The 13,327-nt window shown below is 33.5% G+C and overlaps 1 protein-coding gene and 2 non-coding genes across 3 annotated transcripts in view; all 3 read right to left on the reverse strand.

The window, feature by feature from the left end:
• LOC139964995 (uncharacterized) overlaps positions 1-13,327 on the reverse strand; it is a 202,447-nt gene that overhangs the window by 15,343 nt on the left and 173,777 nt on the right. The window lies entirely within an intron of this gene.
• Trnal-uaa (transfer RNA leucine (anticodon UAA)) lies at positions 4,300-4,385 on the reverse strand. The gene has a single exon. It is a non-coding gene; the product is annotated as a tRNA-Leu (tRNA).
• Positions 9,902-9,984, reverse strand: Trnal-uaa (transfer RNA leucine (anticodon UAA)). Its single transcript has one exon. It is a non-coding gene; the product is annotated as a tRNA-Leu (tRNA).

Raw genomic sequence — 13,327 nt, forward strand, 5'->3', positions numbered from 1 at the left:
TTTTTGTGAAGAAATGACCCTTTTAACATCCAGGACTCACCAATTGTATGTGTTCAATGTCTATTTATAGTTTAACACACAGATAAGTACCACTGATGCAACACACAAACTATGTTAAAGAGAGTTTTTATGACCTCAAATAATTGTGTACAATATATTTCCAATTTCTTTTTTCAAGGATAGGAGCTCTCATCATTTGCTCTGTTGTTTACATGAAGTTGAAAAAGAAAAAAATAAAGAAAAAAAAAACACCTTTTTCTGGTTCAATTATTAGAATTGGTGAAATAGTAGACTGACATTGACAACTGCATGAACTATAAGGAGCTGAAATCAACATGGTAAAAAAAAATAAGAAAAAAAAACCTTTGTCTGGTTCAGTTGCTAGAATTGGTAAAATCATAGACTGACATCAACAACTGCAACTAAGGGGCTGAAATCATCATGGTAAAAAAAAAAAAACCTTTTTCTGGTTCAGTTGCTAGAATAGGTAAAATCCTAGACTGACATCAACAACTGCAACTAAGGGGCTGAAATCATCATGGTAAAAAAAAAAAAATCAAAAAAAAAAAAAACCTTTTTCTGGTTCAGTTGCTAGAATTGGTAAAATCCTAGACTGACATCAACAACTGCAACTAAGGGGCTGAAATCATCATGGTAAAAAAAAAAAATCAAAAAAAAAAAAAACCTTTTTCTGGTTCAGTTGCTAGAATTGGTAAAATCCTAGACTGACATCAACAACTGCAACTAAGGGGCTGAAATCATCATGGTAAAAAAAAAAAAAATCAAAAAAAAAAAACTTTTTCTGGTTCAGTTGCTAGAATTGGTAAAATCCTAGACTGACATCAACACCTGCAACTAAGGGGCTGAAATCATCATGGTAAAAAAAAAAAAAAAAAAAAAATTGCCTGGTTCAGTTGCTAGAATTTGTAAAATACTAGACTGATATTAACAACTGCAATTAAGGAGCTGAAATCATCATGGTAAAAAAGGAAAAGAAAAGAAAAATACCTTTGTCTGGTTCAATTGCTGGAATTTGTAAAATACTAGACTGACATTAACAACTGCAACTAAGGAGCTGAAATCAACATGGTAAAAAAAAAAAAAAAAAAAACCCTTTCTCTGGTTCAGTTGCTAGAATTGGTAAAATCATAGACTGACATTAACAACTGCAACTAAGGGGCTGAAATCATCATGGTAAAAAAAAACAAAAAACAAAAAAAAACACCTTTGTCTGGTTCAATTGCTGGAATTTGTAAAATACTAGAAAATAAGGGGAAAAAACACCCTCTGTTGGTTCAGTTGCTAGAATTGGTAAAATACTTGACTGACATTAACCACTGCATGAACTAAAGAGCTGTAAAAGAAAAACCGCAAACAAACAAGGCACAACACAGACCCTCCGTATGGCAAAACCGCAAACCGCAAAAAAAAAACACCTTCGTCTGGTTCAATTGCTGGAATTTTTAAAATACTAGAAAATAAGGGGAAAAAAAACACCCTCTGTTGGTTCAGTTGCTAGAATTGGTAAATACTTGACTGACATTAACAACTGCATGAACTAAGGAGCTGTAAAAGAAAAACCGCAAACAAACAAGACACAACAAAGACCCTCCCCGAAAGGCAAAACCGCAACAACGCACAGACATAGACAAATATGAATCACAGGAAAGATACTCTACATGAAAATTGGTCTGCAGATTACGATACACTTTTTGAAAGCATGATTAAATTCCCCACAAATATAATTTGTAATCACAGGAAAGATACTCTACATGAAAATTGGTCTGCAGATTACGATACACTTTTTAAAAGCCTGATTAAATTCCCCAGAAATATAATTTTGATACCATGCCGACCATTAAAACCCACTGCTATCAGTCCAGGTTCTATTTGTATACCTGCACCTTTCAATTTTGGAGAAGGAACGATCAGACTTGAAAACAAGTGACGATCATCAATTCAAAAGTGACTGACAACTTAGTCAAATTATACAGACCATTCAGAGAGTTTCTCAGATGGATCACTAGACTCGACTGCAGCGCATAACAATGTTTTACAAATCTTTCAAGGACAGATGCTGTTGAATGTCTATCCAATGAAGTGCTGTTTATGAGAAGCTACAAGAACAAATTCTTTTGATTGAGTTATCAGAAACTATAAACAGTTTTTAAATAGGATTTTTAGTGGTGGCATATTTTGGTTGTGTAATTATCACAAAAGCTGAAAATGGATACTATATTTTTTTTCTAGGTTGTTTAACTTTTTTGAAATGGCATCGATAATGTTATTTTGGCGGATAAAGAGAAAACTTGTACAGGGTATTTTTAGATTTTTTATATTGATTATTTTGTTGTGATAGGATTTTAGTATATGTTGGTTGTGTAATTTTATTTCGTCTGAAAATGGACATTTTTTTTTTCTAGGTTGTTTAAATTTTTTGAAACGGCATATTGATCATGTTATTTTGGGCATGCAGATAAAGAGAAAACTTATACAGGCTATTTTTAGAATTTTTAAATTGAGTATGTTTTTTTTTTGATAGGATTTTAGTATATGTTGGTTGTGTAATTTTATCTTGAAAGCTGAATATGGAATTTTATTTTTTTCTAGGTTGTTTTAATTTTTTGAAATAGCATATTGATAATGTTATTTTGGGCATGCAGATAAATAGAAAACTTGTACAGGTTATTTTTATATTTTTTTTATTGAGTACGTTTTTTTGTGATAGGATTTTAGTGTATGTTGGTTGTGTAATTTTATCTCGTCTGAAAATGGACATTTTTTTTTTCTAGGTTGTTTAAATTTTTTGAAACGGCATATTGATCATGTTATTTTGGGCATGCAGATAAAGAGAAAACTTGTTCAGGTTATTTTTATATTAAATTATTTTGTTGTGATAGGATTTTAGTATATGTTGGTTGTGTAATTTTATCTCGAAAGCTGAAAATGGTCATTTTTTTTATTCTAGGTTATTTTAATTTTTTGAAACGGCAAATTGATAATGTTATTTTGGGCATGTAGATAAAGAGAAATCTTGTACGAGGTATGTTAAGATTTTTTTTTTGAGTATGTTTTTTTGTGATAGGATTTTAGTATCTGTTGGTTGTGTAATTTTATCTCGAAAGCTGAATATGGACATTTTTTTTTCCAGGTTGTTTTAATATTTTGAAATAACATATTGATAATGTTATTTTGGGCATGAAGATAAAGAGAAAACTTGTATGGTGTATGTTTAGAGTTTTTTTTTGAGTATGTTTTTTGGGTTAGGATTTTAGTATATGGTGTGTAATTTTATCTCGAAAGCTGAATATGGACACTATGTTTTTTTTTAGGTTGTTCTAATTTTTGAAACGGCACATTGATAATGTACTTTGGCATGCAGATAAAGAGAAAACTTGTTCAGGTTATTTTTAGATTTTTTATATTAATTAATTTGTTGTGATAGGATTTTACTATATGTTGGATTTGTTATTTTATCTCGAAAGCTGAATATGATTTTTTTTTTCCTAGGTTGTTTAATTTTTTGAAACGGCATATTGATAATGTTATTTTGGGCATGCAGATAAAGAGAAAACTTGTACGGTGTATGTTTAGAGTTTTTTTTTGAGTATGTTTATTGGGTTAGGATTTTAGTATATGTTGTGTAATTTTATCTCGAAAGCTGAATATGGACATTTTTATCCCCCTAGGTTGTTCTAATATTTTGAAATGGCATATTGATAATGTACTTTGGCATGCAGATAAAGAGGAAACTTGTTCAGGTTATTTTTAGATTTTTTATATTAATTAATTTGTTGTGATAGGATTTTAGTATATGTTGGATTTGTTATTTTATCTCGAAAGCTGAATATGATTTTTTTTTTTCTAGGTTGTTTAATTTTTTGAAACGGCATATTGATAATGTAATTTGGCATGCAGATAAAGAGATAACTTGTTCAAGTTATTGTTAGATTTTTATATTAATTAATTTGTTGTGATAGGATTTTAGTATATGTTGGTTTTGTTATTTTATCTCGAAAGCTGAATATGATTTTTTTTTCCTAGGTTGTTTTAAGTTTTTGAAACGGCATATCGATAATGTTATTTTGGGCATGCAGATAAAGAGAAAACTTGTACAGGTTATTTTTTTTTATTGAGTATGTTATTTTTGTGACCGGATTTAAGTATATGTTGGTTGTGTAATTATCACGAAAGCTGAATATGGATATTAATTTTTTTTTCTAGGTTGTTTTAATATTTTTGAAACTGCATTGATAATTATTAATTGGGCAGATAAAGAGAAGGGAAACCCAAAAATTATGGTACCGACGGGGTTCGAACCCGCGCGGATTATTTCATCCATAGGAACTTAAGTCCTACGCCTTAACCAACTCGGCCACAGTACCTTGTTGTATTACATTTTAATTAATTTCTGTTTTAATGTACAGTAACTTCACTATTGCAACAGACGTTGGCACTTTTTATCATGAATATTCACGGCAAAGGGATCTCTCCCCTTTTCGCTGTAGTAACAGGCACAACAACAAAAGTAACACTGAAACAAACAATACCATATCTTCCAGAACAGGAAAAACGCATGATTCAACAGTTCCTTTGTCACTGCATAACACAGAGAATGACCTTAGGTACAAAGTTAGTGTTGATATTGTATTGACAGTCAGAAAAGCACAGCTATCAGGTTCAAGTTCAATTTCTATACCTGCATTTTTAATTCTTGAGCAAGACCCTTTAAAACAGCTGAGGATTATTAATTACAAAGTGACTGACTACTTAGTCAAATTGCACAGACCATTAGGAGAGTTTCTCAGATGGATCACAAGACTCCTTGTGTTACAAATCTTACGAGGACAAATGCTGTTGAATGTCTTTTCAATTCAGTGTTGTTTATGAGAAGCTTAAAAGAACAATTCTTTCGATTGACTTATTTGAATCTATAAAACAGTGGATTTTCATAAACATTAAAGGCTTTCACTGCCATCATTGTCAATATAGCCTTAAAGGAGCAGTCCAGTGATAAAGAATATTAATATTAATATCAGCCAGTTTTAACAAAAGAAACTTATTTACCATTCCTGACTTTTTTTTCAAAAATAGTTTTATATTCTTTTGGTAAGTCCAATTTTATGCCAAGTCCTCAGGGACTATGAACAAGCAAGGCAGGCAACATTTTCAATTCAAAATGCCCATTACAAATATATTTTCCCCTCTCTAGCCAGGATTTGAAGCCACCTTGTTTTATGCCTTAATTTTTTAAAGCTGGATCAACAAAAAATGACCTTTGACCTCCAAACACTAAAAGGGTTTTTGTACACCCTTTACTGGATCTATACAAATCAAGTATAAAGGTCATTCTACTTAACATCTTTAGTTGGAGTTCATGTGTTTGCAAGGTTTTAATACTTTGACCGCTTCGATCTCGAGTAACCTTTGACCTCTACCACAAATAGAATTTGAGCTGAAATCATCATGGTAAAAAGAAAAAATAAAAATAAAAAAAAACCTTTGTCTGGTTCAATTGCTGGAATTTGTAAAATACTAGACTGACATTAACAACTGCAACTAAGGGGCTGAAATCATCATGGTAAAAAAAAAAAAAAAAAAAATAAGGGAAAAAACCTTTCTCTGGTTCAGTTGCTGGAATTGGTAAAATACTAGTCTGACATCAACAACTGCAACTAAGGAGCTGAAATCATCGTGGTAAAAAAAAAAATAAATAAATAAAAAAAACCTTTGTCTGGTTCAATTGCTGGAATTTGTAAAATACTAGACTGACATTAACAACTGCAACTAAGGAGCTGAAATCATCATGGTAAAAAAAAAAAAAAAAAAAATAAGGGAAAAAACCTTTCTCTGGTTCAGTTGCTGGAATTGGTAAAATACTAGTCTGACATCAACAACTGCAACTAAGGAGCTGAAATCATCGTGGTAAAAAAAAAAATAAATAAATAAAAAAAACCTTTCTCTGGTTCAATTGCTGGAATTTGTAAAATACTAGACTGACATTAACAACTGCAACTAAGGGGCTGAAATCATCATGGTAAAAAAAAAAAACAAAACCTTTGTCTGGTTCAATTGCTGGAATTTGTAAAATACTAGACTGACATTAACAACTGCAACTAAGGAGCTGAAATCATCATGGTAAAAAAAAAAAAAAAACCTTTCTCTGGTTCAGTTGCTAGAATTGGTAAAATACTAGACTGACATTAACAACTGCAACTAAGGAGCTGAAATCATCATGGTAAAAAAAAAAAAAAAAAAAAAAAAAAACCTTTCTCTGGTTCAGTTGCTAGAATTGGTAAAATCCTAGACTGACATCATCAACTGCAACTAAGGGGCTGAAATCATCATGGTAAAAAAAAAAAAAATAAAAAAAAAAAAACCTTTTTCTGGTTCAGTTGCTAGAATTGGTAAAATCCTAGACTGACATCAACACCTGCAACTAAGGAGCTGAAATCATCATGGTAAAAAAAAAAAAAAAAAATAAGGAAAAAACCTTTCTCTGGTTCAGTTGCTACATTTGGTAAAATACTAGTCTGACATCAACAACTGCAACTAAGGGGCTGAAATCATCATGGTAAAAAAAAAAAAATCAAAAAAAAAACAACCTTTCTCTGGTTCAGTTGCTTGAATTGGTAAAATCCTAGACTGACATCAACAACTGCAACTAAGGGGCTGAAATCATCATGGTAAAAAAAAAAAAACCTTTTTCTGGTTCAGTTGCTAGAATTGGTAAAATCCTAGACTGACATCAACACCTGCAACTAAGGGGCTGAAATCATCATGGTAAAAAAAAAAAAAAAAAAAAAAAAAAAAAAAAAAAAAATTGCCTGGTTCAGTTGCTAGAATTTGTAAAATACTAGACTGATATTAACAACTGCAATTAAGGAGCTGAAATCATCATGGTAAAAAAGGAAAAGAAAAGAAAAATACCTTTGTCTGGTTCAATTGCTGGAATTTGTAAAATACTAGACTGACATTAACAACTGCAACTGAGGTGCTGAAATCATCATGGTAAAAAAAAAATAAGGAAAAAAAAACACACACCCTTTGTCTGGTTCAATCATTAGACTTGATAAAATACTTGACTGACATTAACAACTGCATGAACTAAGGAGCTGAAAAAGAAAAACTGCAAACAAACAAGACACAACAAAGACCCTCCCCGAAAGGCAAAACCGCAACAACGCACAGACATAGACAAATATGAATCACAGGAAAGATACTCTACATGAAAATTGGTCTGCAGATTACGATACACTTTTTGAAAGCATGATTAAATTCCCCACAAATATAATTTGTAATCACAGGAAAGATACACTACATGAAAATTGGTCTGCAGATTACGATACACTTTTTAAAAGCCTGATTAAATTCCCCAGAAATATAATTTTGATACCATGCCGACCATTAAAACCCACTGCTATCAGTCCAGGTTCTATTTGTATACCTGCACCTTTCAATTTTGGAGAAGGAACGATCAGACTTGAAAACAAGTGACGATCATCAATTCAAAAGTGACTGACAACTTAGTCAAATTATACAGACCATTCAGAGAGTTTCTCAGATGGATCACTAGACTCGACTGCAGCGCATAACAATGTTTTACAAATCGTTTGAGGACAAATGCTGTTGAATGTCTATCCAATGAAGTGCTGTTTATGAGAAGCTTAAGGAACAATTCTTTTGATTGAGTTATCAGAAACTATAAACAGTTTTTATAAAGGATTTTTAGTGGTGGCATACTTTGGTTGTGTTATTATCACAAAAGCTGAAAATGGATACTATTTTTTTTTCTAGGTTGTTTAACTTTTTTAAAATGGCATTGATAATGTTATTTTGGCAGATAAAGAGAAAACTTATGCAGGGTATTTTTAGATTTTTTTTATTGAGTATGTTTATATGACCGGTCTCCAGCCAGGATTTGAAGCCACCTTGTTTTATGTTTTTATTTGTTATCGTTGGATCAACAAAAGCAAAACTGTAATGACCTTTGACCTCCAAACACTAAAAGGGTTTTTGTACACTCTATGCTGGATCAATACAAACCAAGTATGAAGGTCATTCCATCTTCAGTTGGAGTTCATGTGTTTGCAAGGTTTTAATACTTTGACCGCTTTGATCTGGAGTAACCTTTGACCTCTACCACAAATGAAAGGAATATAATTCTCACTATGGTGGATCTGCAAACCAAATCTCATTGTAAATTACTGTACACTTTTTGATTATAATAATGATTGTCTAGGTGGATCAAAGTGGTTATGATAATGATAATTGTGTGGTGATTGTGAAAGAGATGATAGTGGTGATGATGATTGTGGTGGTGAGCAAAGTCGTCATGATAGCAAAGATGGTGATGATTGTTGTGGTGGTGGTGGAGCATATGTTGATGATAGTGGTGTTGATAGTGATGCTAGTGGTGATGATTGTGGTAGTGACAATGTTTATGGTGATGATAGTGTTGGTGTTGATAATTGTGATGGAGGTGATGATGATTGTACTTATGGAGATGATTGTGGCAATGGTAGTGATTGTATTGATGATTGTGGTGATGATAATTATTGTAGTAATGATATGATTGTGGTAATTGTGAAAGAGATGATGATTGTGGTGGTGAGCAATGTGGTCCTGATAGCGAAGATGGTGATGATTGTTGTGGTGGTGGTGGAGCATATGTTGATGATGGTGGTGATGTTAATGATAGTGATGCTAGTGGTGATGATTGTGGTAGTGACAATGTTGATAGTGATGGTGTTGATAATTGTGATGGAGGTGATGATTGTAGTTATGGAGATGATTGTGGCAATGATAGTGATTGTATTGATGATTGTGGTGATGAGCAATGTGGTCATGATAGTGAAGATGGTGATGATTGTTGTGTAGGTGGTGGAACTTATGTTGATGATAGTGGTGATGTCAATGATAGTGATGCTAGTTGTAATGATGGTGGTAGTGACAATGTTGATGATAGTGATGGTGTTGATAATTGTGATGGAGGTGATGATGATTGTAGTTATGGGGATGATTGTGGCAATGATAGTGATTGTATTGATGATTGTGGTGATGATAATTATTGTAGTAATGATATGATTGTGGTAATTGTGAAAGAGATGATGATTGTGGTGGTGAGCAATGTGGTTATGATAGTGAAGACGCTGATGATTGTTGTGATGGTGGTGGAGCATATGTTAATGATAGTTGTGATGTTAATGATAGTTATGCTAGTGATGATTGTGGTAGTGACAATGTTGATGGTGATGATAGTGATGGTGTTGATAATTGTGATGTAGGTGATGATGATGTAGTTATGGCTATGATTGTGGCAATGATAGTGATTGTATTTGATGATTGTGGTGATGATAATTATTGTAGTAATGGTCGTAATAGTGGTGATAGTGTTTATTGTAGTGATGATTGTGGTAGTGGAAATCAATGTCATTACGAAAGTGATGATGCCTGTGGTGTTGATCACTGTAGTGGTGGTGATGATGATTATGGAGAAGCGTATAATGATGATAATATGGTAATTGAGAGTCACAGTGTGCCATGGTTGATGATAATTGTGAGGTTTTAATGGAGGTGCTGATAATGCAAGGGTGGTGATCGCATCAAGACCGATGTTTGTGGTGATAGTGATGATAGCTGTAATACTGATGCTTTGGTGATCAGATTGATGATGGTTGTGGTGGTGGTGATGATTTAGTGGTGAAAATTGTGATGCTGACAATGTGGTGTGTTCTTTTTGTTGATCATGAATGTTAAGTTACCTTTGCTTCTTAAAAGTGTGGCAGATATTATTTTATCATGTTTCTGTCTATTTGCAAGAGCATGGGCTCTTGCACAACGATTTTTCTAATGACGAGAAAAAAAGGTGGTCGAATGCAAAAAAAAGTCAAAAAACTTATAGTACGAGTGGGGTTCGAACCCACGCGGACATTCGTCCATTGGAACTTAAGTCCAACGCCTTAACCACTCGGCCATCGTACTAGTTAAATTAATGGGTAGCAAAGTGTTATTATATGCACTATCATGAATAAACGGTCATTTATTTGAATTTTTAAAATTGACAACATGTAATCATCCCAGAAAAGATGGGATCTTACTTTTGCTCGCTAAAAGATGGTAAATTCTGTACATTAACGTGCTTTTCATGTTTTTTAAAATGCACAACAAAGAACGAATAAATACTATGGAAGTGTTAACATGCCATTTAATGAATATGCCAGTTATTTGAAAAGACATTAAAAAAAATGTGACATACGTCTGGCTAGGCTAACGTAATACTGATTGGTTCTTGGATTCTAACTTGAAGTGCAATTTTAATAGTTAATAAACTAATTCGTATCACGATACAACATGAAAGCTATTAAAACTGATTCGAATTCAATAAAAAAATAAAGCTCACAATTTATCATAATGTTATGAGCCTAATGTCATACCTTGTAGAATACTTGTCAACTCGTCTCTTCTGCACTTGATCCTATCAACATTCTGCATTTAATTAATGAATGAATGAATCCTTAAAGTTAGAAATTATCTATTATTCTATCATTATCTTTTTGCGTGTAATGATTGTGTTGCTTTAAAGAATATGCTACTACGCTCACCAGTTAGTAAACGCACAATTTTTGTACTCCCGAAATGGAATAACTTAATAATTCACACCCATTCCTTCTTTCTACTACTCAATGATTTTGCAAACCAGAAAAAAACAGAATACTTTCAAGGATAGGCTTCAAATCATTAACGATAATTCTTTGAGGAATCGCTAATGTAAATGTACATGGCTTTGTATTTACACTGCACCTAAAAGATTCCGTACTAAGAGCAAACTCTATGTAACACGTATGTAGTACTGTTTTACCTCCATGGTGGTACGTGTAGGCTAAATAATGTAGACTAAATAAACAATCCAATTTTCGGCGGAGGCATATTGTATTTGTAACGTACATTTATCTACAAAAAAGTGTGTAGACGTGGTACAGCATAGGATCTTGTACTTGTAGGAATGAAATGTTTTACTTGATAGTTCTTTGCTTCTGAAAATGTAGCTTAAATAAGGGATATATGTAAAGCATTCTTTCAAAGTATAGAGTGAACCGATTTCATGTCATTGGTGATTGAGCGAACTTACTAACATAGTACTGTAGGGCGGGTAACACTGTGTAAGTTTGTAACATGCTTGCTCGCTGTGCTCAACACACTGTAATACTAGGCCAATACTGCGTTTAGTTAGTCTGTCAAATTATCCAAGCTGTGCCTGAAGTACATATATTTTCCTGGAGGGAAGGCCAAACGTTAGATCTACATAGATTATCAGGCCACGGCTAGACATACTATCACCTATCCTAGTCAATATAACTATATCACACAGAATGAGGTAATGTATTGAAAAACTGGCAGCATTATAAGAAATGAAGTTGAAACCATTCCTCTAAAACACTTTCCGTAACTATCTTGGAGGTAGGCTTGTTCTATTGTTCTTATGTATAGACGAAATAAATGTAATGAAAAAGGTGTAAGATGGTGATTGGACTCAATTGCCTCCTTGAGTTACATTTGCTAATCATTCGGTTTTTGCATGTGCAAAAAGTTCAGCAGACTTGCCAATGAAAATGTGAAAAATTGGGAATTCTTTATTTCAGTCAATGTCCATTGAAAGTCATTACTTACGTTATTGACATCTGCACTTGCTCCCAAAACCAAGTCTCTGCAGAACTTCAAACATTAGGACAGTTATATTTCTGGAAATGATTAACTTCCATATAATTTTTACACTCCAAATTATTCAATAAAATATTGTAGCACCTGTAACAGCTAAATTTGTCAACATTTTTCATGTTTGTATTACCTTTTTGGAGGATTGTTGGAATGACGAACAAGTGTGAAAATATTTGAGAGGCAGATGGCTTCCAATGGCTAGTCAAACATTAAGCCAGGAACAAATTTTACACATTTTGTAGGTCTTTGCTCATTAACAGCTCTCAGGCATTATGTTATGTTTTAAAGGAAAATCAATACTAGAGATAATTCAAAATGCCACCATGTTATGCCATCACAGTGACAGATTTCCAGGGAGTGTCTGTGGATTTTGAAAAGTGTCTGCCGATTGTATGAGCTGTTCTTTGAATATCCCTATATTTATAAAAAAAGGCCATGTCAATTTAAAGGCATTGAAGACTCGCCCCAAACCACGTGCAGCCATCTGAAAAACTTTCTTTTGCTTGCAAGTGACGTTTTGTTCGTGTCGCTACAAAATGCAGACTGTAATGAAACTCGTTTGTATCCTGTGCTGTGGGTATTGACCACATCAGTATGTACTGACTGTACACTAGAGTCTAATTACTGACATTAGCAAGCTGTGTGTGTATTTTCTGAGATGGATGGTGGTGTTTAACACTTCTGTTATACCTCATTCAAAACTAGGTCAAATTACCGGCATTAGACGTTTCTTTTTGCGCGAGTCTTCACACCCATTAACCTGCTAAGCTAAGCTATGACTGTTTATAACAAACATAGTTTCTACATGACTCAGAGGCACTATTACCAATATCGTTGAATATCCACAGCCAGTATAGTTCACAGGACAGACATGCCATACTTTGTGATGAATAATAGGACTTCCTTTTAGCTTTTTGTTTTTTTACAATTGGAATATTTACTTGGACTAAATACTTGAGACAGCTTGAACCTAAGATATGGTTTATAACAACAAACTAGCAAAAGTACCCAGAGCATTGAATAATATTCAGCCAGTTGTTCAAGGAAAGGCATCAAGCCGTACTAGATGATCAATAGTAGGACTTCCTGTTAGCTTTTTCTTAATTTTTTTTTTTTTGGCAATTTGATTTAAAACCTTCAACTATTGTACATACTTGTTTCTGAATGAGCTTTTTTCTTAGGCATTTGACAATTTTCCTTGAAACATAGAACCCTCAAAACAATTAGGGAGCCTCAACATTCCTTTCCTTTAAAGGGAGAGTGTAGGTATAGGGCAGGGTTGTCCAACCTATGGCCCGCGGGCCACAGTCCGGCCCGCCGCAGGGTTGCGTCCGGCCCGCCAGAGATGCTCTACGGTGCGAAATTTAAGTGAGCAGATTTATTGATAACAATCTGAAGCTATATAATCAATCATTCAAACTTTCTGGGTCCAAAAAAATGCATACAGGTCATTTTGTGTGACACTCTCTCAGCGGAGGGGGGGGGGGCTGAACTTTATTCATCTGTTTTATCAGGAAGGAAAATAAATCAGTGCGCTCCGCGCGCAGTGCTCACATTTTGTTGCCTTGGGCTTCGGGCAAAAAAAATTGAAAAATCGAGCGTAGGGTTC

Source organism: Apostichopus japonicus, chromosome 23 (genome assembly GCF_037975245.1).
Source record: "Apostichopus japonicus isolate 1M-3 chromosome 23, ASM3797524v1, whole genome shotgun sequence".
Taxonomy (NCBI): domain Eukaryota; kingdom Metazoa; phylum Echinodermata; class Holothuroidea; order Aspidochirotida; family Stichopodidae; genus Apostichopus; species Apostichopus japonicus.